This window comes from Gossypium hirsutum, chromosome A11, assembly GCF_007990345.1.
Source record: "Gossypium hirsutum isolate 1008001.06 chromosome A11, Gossypium_hirsutum_v2.1, whole genome shotgun sequence".
NCBI classification, from domain to species: domain Eukaryota; kingdom Viridiplantae; phylum Streptophyta; class Magnoliopsida; order Malvales; family Malvaceae; genus Gossypium; species Gossypium hirsutum.
In genome coordinates, this window is record NC_053434.1 from 1,367,600 (window position 1) to 1,389,157 (window position 21,558).

A 21,558-nucleotide genomic window follows, 5' to 3' on the forward strand; every position below is an offset into this window, starting at 1 on the left:
TTTTTTTTTAAAAATAATCAATAACTAACTATATATACATATTTATAATAAGTTTGTTAATAATGTAAAACTATTAATGTGTTAATTAATTATGTAAGTTTACAATAATTACAACTAAAATCTCTTACTATTAAATACATGTAAGTTAATTAATTGTTTTTGTTGTTGCATTCTCAATAATCATTTTTTTATCTTATTCTAAAAATTCTTTAATGTAATGCATAAAATCACATGCAATATATTTAATATTTAAAAAAATATTATCATATTATTAAATTAATATAATAATATTTAATTTTTATTATTGAATGGTGAATACATTTATAAAATTAGGATTTACCATTATAAAATAAATAATTCAACCTTTTAACATTTAAGCTTTTCTTTTCAATCAATTAGTAATTAAAAATTACAAACAAAAAAAAACTTCTATTATTTTCTTCAATCTTTAATTATGTTTTCAATTTTGTTATTATTTTAATATTTAAATTATCAAAATAATCAATATTTTTAATATTTAAAAAATAAATACATAAAAGTACATGCAATATATTGACTGCAAAGAGGGAGAGAACAAGCAATTGGTGATGTGATTTTTGTGTATATTTTGTCTTCCCATCTCTTCATTAATCTCTTGAACATAAATACACAATACACCAAAAATAATCTGTTTTTCTATGATAAGATATTCTTGGGATAAATATCATATTTATAATGTACAATTTGATATATGAATTTTAATTTGGTGTAATTATATACATGAAATTAGGATCATATTTCATATATATATATAATTTTAATTTTGATTTAATTGTACACATTTAAAAAAATAAATACATATATTTATCTTCATATTAGATTAATATAAGTGTTTGTGTATGTAATACATCAACATAAAATGATTATAATTTAATAATGTTGTTAGTAATTCATAAAAAATGAATCAAATTAAAATTCCATATATAGAATTGCACAAAATCAAAATTTTACGTATAGCTTTGATATCAGAATTTGATTTTTTGAATATATTTTAATTTTTATATCATAAAAACATTTTTTTAAAATATTATATTTGAACATTAATCTCAATGCTTAGAGCTACCCATAGTTCCTCCTCAATCCTTAAATAGGAGGATAATGCGCTTCAGCACGCTCGAATCCACATCCTCCTACATCAACAATAATACCAATATCAATCAAACTAATACTCAATCAACTTTTTTAAAAAATATTTTTTAAAAAATAAATAAGAAAGAATAATACAAAGTTAGAAGGTTTCAACACTTTTATATAAAAATAAATAAAATTAAAATAACTAAATTCTACTTAAATCTAAAGTAATTATTGATCTAAAGTTTGGAGACATGCTAAAATGGATAAAAATGATTGCACTTATAAATTGAAAAGTTCTAAAGAATTGTTCTAAAAAAATGTGTCCTTTTTTTTTTGTATATTTTCTTAGAATAGAACCTTTTTTTTTTTCCTTGGATATTATTTAAGAATTTAACATTACTTAAATGGAAATGTTACTAAAAAGGAAAGGTGAAAACTAGAAAGGAATTTGGTTCTATTAAAAGAAAAAATAAATTTAGCTTTGCTTCAGTATCACTGCAATTATTGTAGGCAAGAAAGCAAAGCTATATTTTTTATATCTTATACATATTTAAATGCTCTAGAATTAAAATGGGTCGGAGGTGTTTATGGGTCGAGTTTGAATTTAAATCAATTCAGTTTATTTTATTTTTTAAAATAGTAAAAAATATTTGTACACTAATATTTTTTTTATTTTTTTATTTTTTAAACACTAAAGCCAACTATTTAAATTGTCTGAGTTGAATTCTTGATTTTTTTTTTAGAATTAACTTTTAATTCTGATTTAAATAAAATAAAAATACTTATAGAATCCATAATTTGAATTTAAAAAGAAATCTTATAATGAAATATCTTTTTAGTGTTATTTAATTAAATTGGTTGTTGAATTTGTCAGGTCATCAATTTAATTAAAACATCATTAAAAATTAAAAAAAACTTGTTTTAATTGATTTTTTTTCGATTCAACCAGTCTATATCGATTTTTAATCTAACTGATTCAAAATCATTCTTCGAATCGGTATACTCCAATCAAATCGACAATATTAACAGGCCTGATTCAAACATCCTTGGATTTTGCTTTACTCAAGGTTCAACTTTATTTGATCTATTATATTTTAAAAGAAAATTCTCTAAACCTTTTTAAAAAATATAAAAATAAATTTAAAGAAAATTTGTTTTAATTAAATAAAATTTTAGATTGAATTTAATGGGAAGTTTTAATTGTTTAAAAGCAAAGGCCAATCAACAACTGATTTGAAGGCTTAATCAATAAAATAAATAATTTTGTGTTCAAGTATTTTTGAACTATGAGTTTAATTCTTAAGTTTATTTAATTATTTTTAAAATTAATAGATTTACATTTCAATTTTTATTTTTATTTTAATAAAAAATTATTACTTACTTTTAAAAGGTGACATTTTCATGTTCTCAAACCCCAACCTTACATGTGTATATATATAGACATATTCCAAAAGTCATATAATTGATAATAATTAACACTTGGATTAGAGTTTAGCAATAAAAAATAAAATAATCTATTATTTAAAAATAATTATTTGATATATTAGTAGTGAAAGGTTTTAACTCCACAAACAGAGTATGTCCTTAAATTATAATTAAAATTATTTAAAAAATAAATAATATATATGACAAAATCTCAATCTTACTTATTGAGTTGAAATTTATACCGCTAATATACCAAATAATAATTCAAATTATTTTTCATGTTTCTAGATATTTTATTTATTTATTAAGATTTTGATTAATAATACTGACTACAATAAACCTCAATATTCAATAAATTTAAAACTCAAATTTCATCGTATATATATAATTAAATTAAAATTAAACTTTAAACTACACAAATTTTCCCGCATAAATATTTAAATAAAAAATTCATATAAATTGAGGTTGAATTTGGTAAATAAGCATTTTATTAACAAGTTCACATACTCCATGAAGTGATATTACATATAATAATTTATTAACACTTAGATTAGCTTTTAGCAACAAAAAGGACACAATAAGCTAATGTTATATATTATTATTACATCTTTCTTTTCATAATGTCTTTTTTTCACTTTAATTTGTAATCAAAGATGACATTATACCATGTTTGAAACAGACAAATATATGTGCCAATCATATGGATTCATGGACTGTCCACAATCTTTTCCCAACTTGCATTTTTCCATAGCCTAATATTGTATTAATATAATTTCAAAATAAATTTTATTTTGATTTTTTAAGGTTTAATATGTAATTTTGTAGTTACATTTGATTTTTTTTAATGTACTATTTTTTTTTTCAATGTGCTATATATATTTAAAAAATGTTATATATTTTTTTATAGTCAAGGGTGAATTCAATTTTTTGGGTAAAGTGAAATTTATATTATATTAACTTATGATTTCATCAACTTTGAAATAACTAAATAGAAATCTTTTTATTTTTGAAGGGACCAAAGTGTAATTTTACCATATAATAACTTTTAATTCTATCATTTGAGGACTAAGAGACAATTTTTCCATTTCAGGGCCCCCCTAAAGTCATCCATGTTTGTACCTGAAGGCAACATTGTTAACTATCTAGTATTTGATTGGGGTTTTAGAGTTGACTTGATCATAATTCATAACTAGCTAATAATATTAGAATTTAATTGTCATCAGATCAACTTTAAAATTCGAATTAAATACTATTACGTACCAAAATATATATAATACCGCGTTAATAAAAAATATCAAACTCATATATCAAATGATATATTGTTTTTTTAATAGATTACATATTGAAATGATTAATCAAAGAAAGTAATATTAAAATATAAATATTTAATATTATCATAAAATGATAATTAAGCATGCAATATAAACAGAAGCCTAATGTGAGTGTTGATTTGAACCTGAAAAAAACATATCCATCAAGATAAACCTTGCAAGCCATATCTTTAAGGAAAGTAATCAACTTTACAGCTCCTAATAAGAATTTGTAGGCTAAAGGGAAGCAACAATAATCAAATCCTAAGTAATGGATAACAAAATACTAATTGAGTTTCAGTTTAATTTTTATCGTAGCGAATAAGGTTAGAGATTGTCTGGATATTGAATCGAGATGGGTGTCAATCAAAACTCGAACATAAATTTTTTTGTCATTCTACTTATAAAATTAATATTTGATGTATTATTAATGTATCAGTGAATATCAGTAATAGCGAATTTAAAAATTCTTTTAGAAGAGACTAAAATCGAATTATAAATTTTTGAGAGGTTAAAATATAATTTTATCATATATTAATTTATGATTTTATATTTTTTTAAAAGATTGAACATAATTTCTTTTTATTATTTTTGGGACTAATTCTTAAAGGATGAACTAAATTTTTTCATTTTTTCTGAAGGGCCAGGCCCTTGCCCCTTTACAATTGCCAACGACGCATCATCATCGGATAAAACAAAAATATAATGTTGGAGTTTTAAATAAGCTAGTTTTCTTACCCATACACATACATGTATGAATAAATTTATTTCAATATAATTAGATATTAATTATAATTATTATAAATTTTTATCAAGTTTCAAGCTTATAGTTTATGGTTTATAATGAATTTAGAGATTCGATTTAAGATTTAAGGTTTATGATTTATATATAAAATTTTAATTTTAGAGTTTGTGTTTAGATAAAGTTATTAGAATTTATATACAGGTTGTCCATTGTTTTTTAGTTAATTAATGATAAAATGTGATATTGTTGTTCAGTGACAATGCATGGAACTCATGTTCTAACAGTACATCAGCCTTTAGTTGTGTTGAGGGAACTTACAGTTCTTTTGGACAATGTTTTCAAAGTGTTTTCTATTGAGTAGCTAGTCGGTGAAGCTCTGTTTCTTGTCTTTGTTGAGAGCCCCGAAGTATTTACATAGGTGAGCGTCTTGACTAATAGAGATACAACTTGCAAGGTTCACGGGATAAGTATCAATATAACACATAATAGTAATTATGTAAATCACTTGTGCACGAGAGACTCGAATCACCAATCTAAAAGATATAAGGAACTTACATGCAAGTAGGGTACCATTGCTAGCATATCTCCATCAATTGAGACACTCTTCCTCTATAAACCTTTAAAAACTCTTTCAATGGAGATAAGAGACAAACTTTATCGGAAGTTCAATTGATGACCCAATAAATAATACTTTTTTTCAAAAGAATTTAAATTCTCTCAATAATTTACTTTTTTTTTTAAATATTTACATTTTTTAATATAAATTCAGGTTAATTATAACATGTTTTACTGATTTATACATGGAAAATTTCTAACATATATATATATTCCTTTGCCGCAACTTTCACCTGAGAACCTATACACTATAAGCAACTTGCATTTGAATTATATTTATAAATAAGTTCATACTTTTATTGTATTGTATCAAGGGGAACGAAGGTCAAGTGACCTTAATCTCAAAATAGAAAAATTATTTATATATACTTAACTTTTAGAAAATTATAAATTAGTATTATAGTAAAATTCTACTTTAATTTTTAACAAAATTATTCAATTTCACCCCTAAATCGATTTCTTAATTTTTCCCTTGATTATATTATATTATAGGTTAAAATATGTCTATAGTCTCTGTACTTTTCGAAAATTACGAATTTAATCTATATATTTATATTTTTAAGAATTTAATTTTTCTATTTCTTACGTTTCAAAATTTAAATCCAACAACTAACGCTATTAATATTTTTTTTTGTTAAATTCAAGTTAATTACAATATCATTTTAAATTACATAACTACCTAGTGAGTAATTTTTTATTTTAAAATATTACAATAAAAAATTAATAATATTAATAGTTAAACCTGAATTTTAAAAATATAAAAATTAAATTCCTAATTTTCAAAAGAATAAAGAACTGAAAGTATATATCTGGTATTATGTAATGTTGAATCCAATTCATTGGCAGTTTGAAAATAAAGAAAGATGAATGATAAGAAAAAAGGATATTAAATATGATTTCAAGTTGCAGGTCAAATCCGTCAACAAAAATCAACTTGTTGTGGGCTTTATTAGCTACTTGCACTTGCACTAGTATTGATACTAATATTATTTTAATTATTTATTTATTACTTAAACAGCAAGTTGTTTGCTTTTGGTGGCTGTGGGTTCAAATATTAAATCAAATCAATCAAAATCATACTCCTTAATCTAAGGTTCTAATTATCTGTCTCTAAAAACAAAAAACAAAAAATCACAGGCTATGAGAATCTGAAATTGACCTACTTCCATCTTTTTCTACTGTTTTTATCCTACGCCTACCTTATTTTGTTCGCCACAAATAATGTATATTTACGTTTTAATTTATAATTTAAACCATTAAATGGTACTAATACGATAATATTGTTAGTGAATAAAATTTTTATATATAAAATTATACAAAATTAAAATTCGTGTATGTTATTGCATGAGAACTTATTTTATGTACCATTCTCACCATATTATCTATGGTTCATTTTTAATTATTTAATGACATTTCAACAATTTTAATAATTTTTTTTTACCTTGAACCCTAAAAGGGTTCTGAGTTCAGGTTTAAGGTTCAGAGTTTAAGGTAAAAAAATTACTAAAATTATGTGTCAATGATATGAAAAAAATTTATTAAAATGCCATTAAATAATTAGAAATAGACCATAAATGATGTGGTGAAAATAGTTCATAAAATAATTTCTCGTTATTGCACATATTATATTAAAGTTCATGTAATAATAACGGTGAGATTAAATATTGTAATAACAAAATGAATCCTTGAGTTCGAATGTATAAATAAAAACTAAAGACAATAAATTAAAATGTGTTCCAGTTTATTTGATATTTATAAAATTAATAAATAATTATAATTATTTTAAATAATAAATTTATTAATAAAAAAATATTTTCTTTTCCTGTGATACTAATTTTATAATAAATGTGCTTATTTCTCGGTCAAAACATAATTGAGATGAAAATCAGAAAGATCCATATTAATAATATAACATGTAATAGTTGTTAAGATAAGCTTCAGCCGTCATTAACCCTAAACCCAATCTTATTATATTATTATTTTTAACATATCTTAAATGCGATATATATTATTTTATAATTACGTTTTAGTTCTCAATTTTTATATTTTTGTCAATTTGACTATTTTTTAGTTAAATTTGACCATTAACATTTCATAGTTAAAATATTAGTTTTTTGACGATTTTGATGTGGCAACTCTCGTGACAATCTATGTGCACTCTATGCTGACATAGTACTATCACGTCAACAAATAACTAAAAATTATAAAAAAAATCCCCAAAAATCATAAAAACTTAAAAAATTAGCATGTAGTACACGTAGATTAGCATATAGGTTTCCATGTTTAAAATTTTTACGTTTTAGTCTTTTTAAAACTTTTATTTTAAAGATTAAAGGTTAAATTTAACTCAACAAAAAAAAATAAGAGCAAATTTATAAAATATATGAATATTAAAGACTGAATTTATCTTTATACAAAAATACAAAAAAACATGGAGCCTGAAAATAAAGCATGTTGAATATTCTATCCCTTCGATGAAAATTTTAGAAACGTCTGGGCAAATTCAAGAAATTGAATCAATATATATATATATATATTGTGATGAAAAAATAGCTGTAAAAAAGATGGATAGATTCTGATAAAAAAAGATTATTCAAATTCTCTATCAAATTGGTTAGCCCTATTTCTCCACATTGCCAAATTGAATTTAACAAAGACTGTATGTTTTTCTTTATAGTTTTTCCTACTTTTGTCCTGTCTTTGAAACAGTAACATCAAATGTTAAATTACTTGTTTAATGAGGAAAGATAAGTTTAATTAATATCAAATTCTACTGCCCCTGTTTAAACCAAAACTTTGTATATTAGAGTGTCACCTCGTCAAATTTAATGAAAATTTATTAGCAATTTTATCAATCGAATTTTAATTTTAAAATTAAATAAATAGAAGGATTAAATTCTCGAAATTATAAAGAGATGAACTAAATTTCAGGAGTCCAAAGAAGTACATGGACCTGGACAAAATTAAACCATAACTATTAATATTTTATTTATTTTACTTTATTTCCTACATAAACATGATTACAATCGGGAGCATAATTAGTAGGGCTGGCAATGTTCTTCGCCCTTTAAAATGATTTTTATTTATTTAGGCTTTTAATTTTTTAAAAATTTTAAATTAATAAAAATAAAATTATACTTTGACCTCTTAAAATTAATAAAAAAATTAATCTTTTAAAAATTATAAAAATATATACTAGTAAACTGGTAAAATTATATTTCTATGATCGATAAAAATTAAAATCCTCTTAAAAAAGTATTCTCACTTCCCCCAAAAACAATTAACATGCCCTTGCTTTTAAAACAAGAGAAGATTCGAGCTGAAAGCAATGGGATAAAACTTCAAACAATTCACATTTAGGTTTCGCAATAGCAACAAAAAATTAAATAATTTATGTGTAAATTGCACCCAAGATTACTAAATTATTAGTAAGTTTATGTTCTGATCACTCAATTTTTAAAAGTTACAAAATGATCACTGAACTATTTGAAAGTTTTTATTTACATCATTGAGGTGTTAAAATCGTTGCCGTGTGACCATCTCTTTTCACACTATCTATACCAATCTAAAACTTTCATTCCCCTTCTCTTCTACAAATTAGTTTTTTTTCATGAAACAATTTTGAACGTCATGAATTTACGAACCAAAATCTAAACAAATTTCTTCTCTAATCCTTGACACTGACCGCCAAATTGAATTAAATCTAAGGTATGTTCTTCTACTCATTAATAGGCACTGGCCGTCAAATCGTCTCTTGAAACTTGCTAGCCAAATTTAAAAAAAAAATTAACAAGCCAGTGACTTGAATAAAAATTTTTAAATAGTTCAATGATCATTAATAACTTTTTTAAATTAAGTGACCAATATTTAAATTTATTAATAATTTAGTGACATTAACTACAATTTACCTATAATTTCTTAATCCCTTCATTTTAATTGTTTAATAATAATAATAATTTCTCTTCAAGCTTTGCAGAAAATTGAAGCTGATTGTCACTTTCTTGGGACAAATTTTCGCATATGAGATGATGGAATTGTTTTAAATAAAACGGTGGATTGACGGTAGACATTCTGTTTTAAACTATTGGATTTATTCGTTTAATTTGATAGATTTTATAATTAATGAGATTATTTTATTTAAATTAGATTTTGTCGAAAAAAATTAATTAAACATCAATTCATTTGGAAATGATCAAAATATTTTTTATATAAAAATAAATTATATTACTATGAGAGTCTTTTTATCATTTTATGTTTTATATAAAATTTAAAGAAATTTACATACGGTGAAATTTGAACTAAAAATATAATAAAGAAATTATACAAATTTTAATAAATATATTTATAGTTTAAGTTTAATAATAATATAGAAATATATATTTAGTATTTTATCACTTTCTAAATAATAAAATTATTAGGAATCGATCAAGTTAAGTCTGGACCTTGAATTCATTTTTTTAAGTCAAATCGTAATTCAAGACCTTGAATCAAGTCCTAATTTTTTTCAAAAATTAATAAAACAATTTAAGACCTTTAAACTCATAATTTACAAATTTAACCCAAAATTTCATAATTGATCTCAATTCAGAATTCCTAATTTCACCCGCGATAATGCTAACTCCAACGTCTAATGCCTACGTGGACATAAGTACAACTATACCATCCTCCAACATAGTTAAAATGTTTAAAAGTTACAAAATCATTTTTTAATTATTTAATTATATATTTTTTAGTCAAATAATTAGGGTGTTTCATTTTTACATTAAACAACTGGTGATAAATTTTTTTTAAATAATTGAATGATTAATTTATAACTTTTTATAATATGCGACCAAAAAAAATCATAATTAAATGATGTCTACTGTAATTTACCCTAAATTTAAACTCAAAATTTAACATTTAATTTTTTTTAAAATTTCTATAAAAGAAAATAGTCAACATTAAAATTAGTGGCCATTGGTTGTATCTAAGATGTAAAAGAGAAAGACAAAAATTCAGAAAAAAACAGTGAAACACCCACTGAAAAAAGGATTTCACTTTCACAAGTTCTGTTCCAGTTTCAATGTTTCGTCAAATAGCTTTCAGGTTTTTTTCCTTTTGAAAAAAAAAAAAGATTCATAAAGTGTTGAATATTAATACAGAGTTGGGCTGTAAAGGGAGAATTTCAACTAAATCCTTCTTTCTTTTATTCTAAAAAAGAACAATAATGAGTGAGGGACCATATATCGTATTATCCATTTTTGGATGACTACTGTGACAGTACAAAGGAACTTAAAATACCAAACAGTAGTACATTGGCAAAATTGTAAGGAAAACTCTTATGGCGGACTCCAAAGTGAATATTAAATATAAATTAGGGTAAACTATACCTAATGTCACTAATTATTACTAAGTTTGAGTCTCACCTTGTGTAATTGTGAGTTCTTACATGGAGTTATTTCAACAGTTAAGTCCATTTTGATATATGTACATTCCTATTCCATTTCAATACTATCAAAGTGGACTTAATTGCAAAGTTTAAGAACTAAAATAAACTTAATTACTAAGTTCAAGTACAAAACTGAAAAAAAAATACATGTAACAAAGTGACCCTACTTGTTGAGCTGAATGGCTAAAAATTACATTAACCCTAATACATAAGTATGTATATAAATATCATGGAGGCCCATGTTTTAGGAGTCAATTTGTATTTTATTCATTGTACTTAAAAATTAAGAAAATTAATCATTGTATGTTAGATCAAAGAGTAAATTGGTTATTTCTGTTAAAAATTTTATCCATTTCTACTATTAAAAATTGACATAGTTGATGGAATAATTAGGCAGCTGCACATGGCATGCCACGTGTGCCTTATTTTGACGTATATGGACTTGTTTTTTAATAATAAAATTTGATGGAAATTTTAACAAAATGGTCAATATTCTCTTTGATCTAACATACAAGGATTAATTTATCAATTTTTTTAGTAGATGGGACAAAATGTAATTTGACTCCTAATATAAGGTTCTCTATGGTACTTTTACCAAGATTAGATTTGATATGTAAAAGTACCACAGAGCCCATTTACTATAAATTAGATTGCATTTTGCCCTATTCTACTAAAAAAGATAGGCAAATTAGTCTATGCATGTAAGGTCAAAGAGCAAACGGGTTTTTCTGTTAAAATTTTTATCAATTTTTACTATAAAAACTAGTCATTATAAGTTAGCATGAGGTGTAAACAGCATGTCATGTATAACTGTTTGGTGCATGTATACTATATGCTCACATTTTGTTTATGTACTTCTGTTTGCTATTTGATATGTACAAAGATTAATTTACTTATTTTTTAAATAAATAAAATAAAATAAAATCTATTTCTTAATATAAGGTTTTCAACATACTTTTACCGAATTAATATTGATATGAAGTAAAGAAAAATGATTATGGTCAGTCGACTTGCATATAGGTATGCATGGTTCCAAACAAAAAAAAAACACTTGACTTACATGTGTTGCACTTAGTTGACGTTTTTGTCACGGAGTAATACTTCGAAACCAATTAGATATCTACACGTGGCGAAATTTTATCGGACGGCATAATTTTCTTGGTGGACTTTAGCTGACAGAATAATGAAGAATGTCTTAGTTACACCAGCTGGTTGAATCCATCCAATTTAATTTTGTTTTATTAGACAAAAAAATAATGGGTATAATTAATTGAATCGACCCCCAAAAAAATTCATGGTTTTAATGCAAAAAGAAAAACCCATAAATTTTCAAAGGAAGAGAATTGAAATTGAAGGGAATTTGCCTCTTGTGAATACCCAAAATCCACTTAGTTGACTTGGAAAAAGTAAAAAAGAAAGTTAATGGAGGCATAAGGTGAAAAAGAATCCACACATTTTATTGGGTAGCTTTAGCATCTATTACAGTAATAAATTTTAATATAACTTTGCATTTAAAGATACTAAAATTTGTCAAAAATGTTTGACAAAAAAATAATTATTTAATTTTAAAAAGTTACTTAATGGTGGTTGAATTATTCTAAAATTTTTATTTAAGTAATTGAGCTGTTAAGTTTTTTTTTAAAGTCCGGTTAGTAAATTCCAAACCCTAATTCAACGATTGGTACAATGGATCAGTACTCATTAGCGAGTAGAAAAATATAACTTAAATTCAAGTTTATCTGACGATCAATGTTGAAGATTGGAGAAAAAAACTGTTTGAATTTTGGTTTACGGAGTCGTGATATTCAAATCAATTTCATGAACAAAATACAAAATTGTAGTAGAAAAATAGAAGAAAAGTTTTCGATTGGTGTAAATAATGTGAATAAAAAAACCCATACAAAAATAATTTTAACAGTTCAATAACTTAAATGAAAGTTTTCAAATAATTCAAAAATTATTTTCTAATTTTTTCTGAAGTTAAATAATTAAAAGGTAAACTTAGTAAGCAGAATTGAGGAATTTAGAGAGCTGGAACCAGAAAAATATGAATGAGAAATGTGTTGAGAGAGTTGTTTAAGAAAACAGCTGGAGGGGATTGTTTGATAGTGCCTTTTGTTTCTTGTCATTATAATGTGAAATGGAATTGTAGAATTTGTTTTTTTTAGGTAAAATGGGACCTTTTGCATTTCAACCCTCTCTTACATGGCCCAATGCACCATGCCACTTTTTTTTTTTTTTGGATTCTTTTTTTGCCTTTTGGATGCAAGCCTCTATTTCATGGGAGTTCTTCTCAACAAAACCACTTGATATTGACTTTAAAGGCTCTTGTTTTGAGTTCCTACCCACCCATTTTCTTAATTTTTTTTTGTCAATTCTCAGGGTGGGATTCTCGAATTGTATCAGTTATTTTAGAGGTAAAGAATTGAAATTCAGGTGATGTGATAAAATATTGATTCAGATGGATAGTATGGAGGTTATTTAGATCATTTAAGAAGTATTTTTATCAACATCTAATTCAGCACTTAATAGGTCAATGAGATTGAGATCATATTCTCAAAGAAGAGAATTTGGAAGCTAACTATATCATCAAGATGGCTTTTAACATGAATGAGGGTTTATAGTTATTCGTAGAGAATCCGTTGAATATTACTAAATAACTGTGTTTAATTATCTATTTCTTTCACAAAAAATAAATTTATCCTCTCGATTTTTCATATTTTGAAAAAAAAAAACTCTCATTAAAGGAAAATGAGAATTTGTCTATTAAATTTTGAATGTTGTGAATCAAAGTAATAAAAATAATTAAGATTAAAATGATAAATGAGTAAATATTATGCTTTTATATAAACATTAAACTAGGGTTTTTTACTTTTTACTCTTAACCTTGTGTAAAAAAAAACGAATTTTTACTTCAAGCTAGCAACATTATTACATAAGCCTTCAATCTAATTTTTTGCTATTAGTGATGTAATAATTTTTTTTTTGTACTTTAGTTTCCAATATCAAAGTCATGTCCATTATCATCGTTTGCGATAATGACAAAAATTATTGTATCAAACAAAGTTCAATAATTGAATGAATTTTATACCCAATTTTTATATGAATTTAGATTTATCGGTAGTTTCCTTTGTAAGTAACCCTATTGCTCCATGCACTGCCAATTGGGGCATAAGGAGGAGGGAAAGAATTGGGAAAATTTCAACATTAATCACTCAATTAGAGTTAAGTTTTAATTTTGATTATTTAATTAAAAAAGTTACAATTTAATCACTATTCATCAAGTGATTAATTGGGTCAGTTTTTTTTGTTGGTATAATAACAATTTTAATCCTCTACTTTTATACTTACATTTGACCCTAATTCTGTATTAAATTATAAAAAAAACTAAAAATTATTTTAAAAATTAAAAAAAATTCAAATTCCCTGATACTGAAGAGCTAATATTTATGGCAATGGTGGAGATTTGTTGTTGCAATTACCTGGCAGCTTCCGGTGCATCATCATCATTTTTTTGGAGTTTAAGGCTTATTCTTCATCACCCAATTCGTATTTTATTTATTTATTTATACATATTACTTTTTTAACAACAACACATTTGGGATTTAGAGTTTTTATATAGAATTTTTTAAATTTTTTTAATAGTTTTATATAGAAATAGAGTTAAATTGATATATATATATATAAACCGATGTCTAAAATTATTATCACACTAATTAAAAAATGTTTCCAACTAAATTTAATTTTTTAAAACTAAGTGATAAAAACAAAAAATTATCAATTAATAATGAAAATTATCCAAAAAAAATTTACTTCAAACGGAAAACCACACATTAATCTAATTCGTAAAAATATCCAAATCGAAAAACACCAGAAGAATGTAGAACGTCTTTTTTTTTTATCCATGGTTGAATCCTATCCGTAATTGAAAACCCTTCTTTTTTTTTAACGAAGGATTCAATAATGAAGTTAAGGTGTTCGATGAAATGATTTCTCATATTCCCTTTGTAAAAAAAGACAATAATTGATTGTTTTAAGCGAAGGAATTAGTAAATGCAGAACAGACAAAAAAGAGGGGACCATTACAGATGTTGCCTGTAGAAATATTGAGACCATTAGCTTAGGGAAATGGCGATGGGAATGGTAATGGCAATATTCTCTTCGAAAGGGGGAGGGGGGAAGGACCAGAGCAGCTCATCTGATAAAAACCTGCCCCGAAATCGGACAATGGAGTGAGGGTCCCGACTAACTTTTTATCGAAAAGGGCTTGTGAAAGGGTGATCGATATGTGCTTTTATGGGGCACGTGTTGTTGCTTGGTTGAATATTGAAGTGGATGTTTGTCGTCTTCTAGCATTTTTTGTCTGCTTGTGCTATTTTATCATTATCGTGTTCGACGAAATTCCTCAATGGGAGACAAGTTTTAGTGAAGGAGTGCTCATGACTCACGATCATGACGAGACGTTTCTTGGGTTTTAGATTTTCAGAACACGGTCGATGGAGAGCTAAGATGAATTTTAGCTCGAAATTGATTTAATTTCTTGAGAATTAAACTTGTTTAAGGTTTGGGTTTGCCGTTTTAAATACATGTTTGAACCGTTTTGGTCACTTAATTTTTAAAAATTATAAAATTATTATTAAATTATTTTAAAATTTTCATTTAAATTATTGGGCTGTTAAAATTGTTGTTATATGCCTTCTCTTTTCTCATTTCCTGCGCCAATCGAAAGTTTTCATTTTCTTTTTTTTCTACATTTCGTTTTTTTTTATAAAATAGCTTTGAACGTCACGATTCTACGAATCAAAATTCAAACAACTTTCTTCTTTAATTTTCGACACTGATTGTCAAATCGTTTTGAATTTAAGGTATATTCTTCTACTCGTCAATGGGTACTAATCCACTGAAATAATCGTCAAAATTGTGGCTTGAAGCTCGCTATCCAGACTTAAAAAAAAAAACTTAACAACCCAGTAACTTAAATAAAAAACTTTTGAATAATTCATCGACTTAAATAAAAACTTTCGAATAATTTAATGATAATTTTATAACTTTTTAAAATTATATGACCAAAATATAAAATTACTAATAATTTAATAACCTTAAATAAAATTTACCCTTTAAAATAGTTAAGCTTGGATTCAAGCTTTTACCCCCTTTTTTAAGATTAATGATGAAACCCAATGGTGTTTAAATGTAGCTCATCAACAATCTTTTAAACTAATGACAAGATTATTGTAGTGTAGCATAAAAGTTTGGGTTTAATCGATGATACATTCCCATTCGTTTGTATAATTATTTAAATTAAAATAAAATTTAATTTAATTTAATTTAAAAAAAAACACTATGATTCAAAGAACTCGATACAAATTACAAGGCATACTTGATTATTTTGTGATCCAATGGGTGTAAATAATGATTCACTAAGACTTGTTACCTCATTGATTATTCGATTGAAAAAGGAAAATAGAATTTAGTTGGGGGTCTTACTTGATGAAGCTCGTACAGCTCGTAAGTCGAGTTTAAATATTTTTAATGTAAACTTAAATTTGAATAATTTGATGTTTTATTTCTATGAAATTTGAGTAATTTTTAATCAAATTTAAAATTAAATATAATTTATTGTTAATGTTTCAGCTGCAGTTGATTCAATCTACCTTAATAAATCACCATTATTAATATCATTTGAACTTGTTGATAGAAGAGAAGGCTAGGGGATAAGGTCTGATTCACTGGTATAGGGTGGAGAGTCGACAATGAAAAAGAAAAAGGAAAGGAAGAAGAGGGAGAAAATGACTTGGAAAAGAATACCCGTTCCCTTGTGCGTTTGGTCTTATATATGGAATTGCCCTTTGTTTCATAGTGTGACATGGTGAAACTGTATGGTTGTGCAGACAAGTCAGAGGTTAGGTGCCAAACAAGCACTATTGTTGCAAGTTAATTGTTGTTATGGTATGTGTTGCGCGGACCTGTTTGTGTTGTAAGTTATCTTGTTTTAACATTGTCATCCCTTAAAGTGTTAGATGACAAGTAAATTCGCTTGTCCTTGAATAATTGGTTACAAATAAATAGTTTAGGCGAAGTTTCAAGAGATTCTATGCAAACCATTCACGGGTCTTACCACATGTCTTTTGTTGGTCAAGTATAACAAAACCTAATGTGTAAAGTGTCAATTTAATTAACTATTACTTAAATGGTAAAAAAAAAGAACTAGTTAGACTATTTTTCTTAATGATTTATTTAATAGAACCGAATAGATCGATCCAATCAATTAGATCAACAAATTAATTAATTTTATTTTATTTATAGAGTTTAAAAACTTCACCAATAATATACTAAATATTTTCACAAAAGTAAAAAAGAACCTAAACTAATCAAGGCAAATCAACATGCCTGCTTCCTACTATAGCAGGTCATGTTGTCAAAAGGCCTCAAAAAAGTTCATCAAAATGTATGAAATCTTTAATCCTAAATCCTAAATCCTAAATAAAATCAATATCTATGATACACGATGTGTATCGTCAAGTACAAACCAGTATCATACTATAGGTTTTAGCTTAAAACCGGTAAATATTGATCGGTAAGATCGGTACCAACCACCGTATATGTATCCCATAAAATTGTGGGTTCTTCGCATAAGAAGAGAGTAGCTAAATATGGATTGATAGCTTACAAGCAGCTTGAAGGCCTGGGCTGAGTATTCATAATTTTATTGGAACATAGAAAATATATATCCCTTGTAATAAAGACCCTTTAAGATCTCTGGGCTTCTGCTAAACCTTGATTGAATGTTGTGCAGTAAAAAAAATAAAAATAAAAGGTTATGTCTGATTATAGCTTCTTCTTTTTTTCTACTTTCAGTGTGCACACACTAAAAGGACATGAAGTACTGTGTTCTGTCCCCATTATTCATAGGATATATTCTTTAATATTAAATGGATAAATTTAGTTTATATACTATTAAAAATAATCAAATAAAGTTAAATTAGAATAGAACATTTATTGTTTAAAAAAATTATCAATTATTGTTTTGAACGGATTAATATTTTTAAAGTTTTTATGATTTTGTATACAGTATATGTAATTTTTTGTTTGGAATTGAGCTACAATTGAGAAAGATAAATTTCAAGTCATTTTTTATATAGTAAATGTTAACTATGTTACAATTTGGAATTATTTGATTCATTTTAATAGTGTAGGGACTAAATTGATACATATAATAATAGAGAGACCAATTTGATCCAATCTTTATAATATAGGATTCTCCCAAGTACTTTAATTGTGAGAGATTTCTTTATACTTATTTCCGGATATGTGTTGGATAATGATGTCAAGAACATGTCTGAAATTTCGAAAGTAAAAAAGTATAAAAAATAATGATCAAATTAAAGAACAAAGTTTAAATCCAAATCTTACGCATAGTACAAAATTAATAACAGAATTTAGCTTAAATGAATTTAACTACTACGATTTTGGTTAGAACTGAGTTCAAAAAGAAATAAGACTAAAACTGACCAAACTAGAATAAAGAAGTTAAATCTATAACTTATGCATAATATAGGGACTAATAGTAAAATTTGACCTTGAACATAGTGGCTAGATATGGGTGGGTCGCTTACAAAAGTGGACCTCCTTGAAGGCCTGGGCCAAGCACTTAAAATTCTAGGCTTCTGCTGAGGCTTAATTGATGGGCTCAAAAAGCCCATAAAACCTATTGATTCCTTTCTTCTTCTTTTTTTTTTCTAAATGATCCATTGGCAAAATCAAAGATAATAGTGGTGATTTTTTTTAATGAAAAAGTTCACCGGATTAATATTAATTGTGGTCTATGTGTATTTATAAAAATAATTTTTAAAAAAATATATTTACATTAGTAATAAAATACACATAAACTGTAAATTTTAAAAGGTTACGAAGTCTATCCTATTAAAATTTTAATTATTCAAATCAATTATTTCAATAAAAATAAATTAACTAAATTTTAAAGATTAAAGACCAACATAATAAAAAAAATTAAAAAACTAAAATTATCCTTATGTGTTATTTTTAATTTCTATAATTAGTGCTTCCACTATTTTAATTGTTAGGATTTAGGTATGTTAGATATCCATTTCATGTATTTAATATATATTTATACATAACTGGGTATTAACCACTGATATTGGAACCAAATTAGATCAGTCAGATAGATCAATAATTAATTAGAACATCAATTAGGAGAATGAGATTGAACTAATTAAATTATTTTTTAATAATTTTTTAATTAAATCGATTATATAGATCAATAACTTCACCGATTTTACCACTAATTCCATTTTAAAAACATGAATAATTCCCTTAAGGTTGCGTGCCATTACCTTTTTTCTCTTTACCAGATAAACTATTCAAATCTTATTTTGTCTGTTTATAAGCACCACCTTTTTTTGTCTAAAGATCGCCACTAAGCAAATATATCAGTCCATAAGAAAAAGCAAATTGCTTTTTACCCATAGGATCCAAGATGCTTGTTTCATTTTTTTTAGAAATATTAAAAAAATAAATATTTTATTGGTTGAAATTATAATTTACATCCAGCTGGCTTAAATTAAAAAAATGTATTATTTATTTAATATAATTTAATTAAAATAAGTTGAATCGTAAAAAAAAAAACTCGTTTTTTAAACTAATGTAATGAAAAAAAATTAAATTACATACATATTGTAAAGGTGGAGAAAAAGAAATGGATGAAATTGAAAGATGTGGAAAGGATAATAATTAAAATAGTTGATAATGCATGCATAGAATGTTGGAGAAGGCATAATCTAAAACATTATATTACAATTAATTAAGTACTAAATTAAGATAATTATAGGTTTTTTAATTATATAACAAATAGGGTTAAAAACTGGTTAGTGTTCTTAATTTATATTTTTAAAAAATAAATATATATAAATGAGACAAATGTCGATTTTTTAATCTCGTTTGTGCAATTAAAAGAAATTCCACCAATTATGTATCAAATAATAATATATAAATTAATAGTATAAGTGCTTCTTTAAATAAAGAGTAGTGATTTAAGGGTTTTTTTTTTATTATAAATATGTTAGCTTATAAAATTCTTATTCTTCAAGCATTTTGATAGGTAAAAGTACTATGGAAACGAAGAGTCAGATTGTATTTGTCTTATTTACTCAGAAAAATGGGTAAATTAGTTATTGTAAGTTAGATTAAAGAGTAAAATTATATTTTCAGTTAAAAATTTCATTCAAATCTATTGTTAAAAACTAACGTGATTCACATAATAACCACGTGTACCTTATTGTGTTGTACATGGACCAAATTTTGACAATAGAAATGAAAAAAAGAAAAGAATAGGACAAATTTGTTTTTTTTTAATCTAATATACAAGAACTATCTTTTTTTTTTAATAAAATGGACAAAATGCAATCTAATTCTCGATAGGGGTGAGCAAAACTCAATTCAATTTGAAACAATCGAAAAAAATAAAATTTTGAGTTAATCGAATCAAGTTATTCTAGTTATTTGAATTATACAAGTCAACTCGAATAAGTAATTCGAGTTTCGAATTCGAATCGAGTTGAATTTTACAATTCAAATAATTTAAATAATTCGAATAACAGATTAGTATAAATATTCTTTTGATCCCTGTTAAGTTTTAAAATGGGAAATTGATCTCTCTCAACAAAAATTAAAAAAATAAAATAAAATAATTTTTTAAATTAAAAATATTTATAAAAATTCCAGAATCTATATTTCAAAAAAGATTATAAAATTTCAAAAAAAATCTAAAAAATATATAAAGAAAGTTAAAAAATTAAATTTTTTTCTAGATTAATAATTTTGGACCTAAATAAGTTGATTAATGATTCAAGTTTGTCATACTAAATTATTTTTTTATTTTGCTTTGAAAAAACTTCCAAATATATAAAATTTCAAATTTATATGCTCTAATATAAAAGTAGTTATATTGTAACAATATTTTTATTTAACATTTTAATTTTTTTAATTTAATTCGAAAAATTTCACTTGTTTCGATTTGAAAAAAGAACAGATTGAATTAAAATGATAAAATAGGACTTGTCAACTCGATTAACTCAAAAATTTTTATTCAATTTAACTTAATTCGATCGAACACTTACCCCTAATTCTCAATATAAAAACCTCCATTATATTTTTACTTATTTGGGCACCATATATGTAATCTTCGTGAAGCACTAAACTATAGTATTGCTTTGATTACTTTACTTAAAAAGAGGGCGGCATAAAGCAAAGAGAAGCAAAGAGCATAAGGACATACTTTATAAAATTTACATGGCACGACGAGTGACAAAGCCATGAAAGAAAGAAAGAAAGTGTTTTAATATATTCTTGTTGGCTAAGCAATTGCACAATTATTGTTTCTTCATTGTGCCTCATCTACCCTTTTTCAGTTCCAATAATTCACCAAAAATTTTGAAAAAAGGATTCTAACTTTATTTTTATTTATTAGTTAATATAGTATTTATTTGAAAGTTTAATTTTTTTATTTAATTAGTATTTAAACTTGAAAATCACAAGTCGATTTTGACTTTTTTAAGTACCTGGTTGCCACTGTTAAAAAAAGTCGACATACACTAACAATCAATAGCATGTTGACACATGGTAACCTTATATCTTGACGTACGGTAAATTTTTTAAAATATTTCTTTTTAATTTTTACTTTTTATTACGTTATAAAAATATAAGATCATCATATCTCATCATGGTATTGATTGTTAATACATGTCATTAAAAAAGCAAATGATCAAATTTAATATAAATTTAAAATTTTAATCACGAAAAATGAAAATATAGCCTAACTTTCTTCCCCGTGAAGCATTAAAGTAACTATTATCTCTATACTATTTGAAGTATTTCACATGCCTGATTACCATACATGTTATACA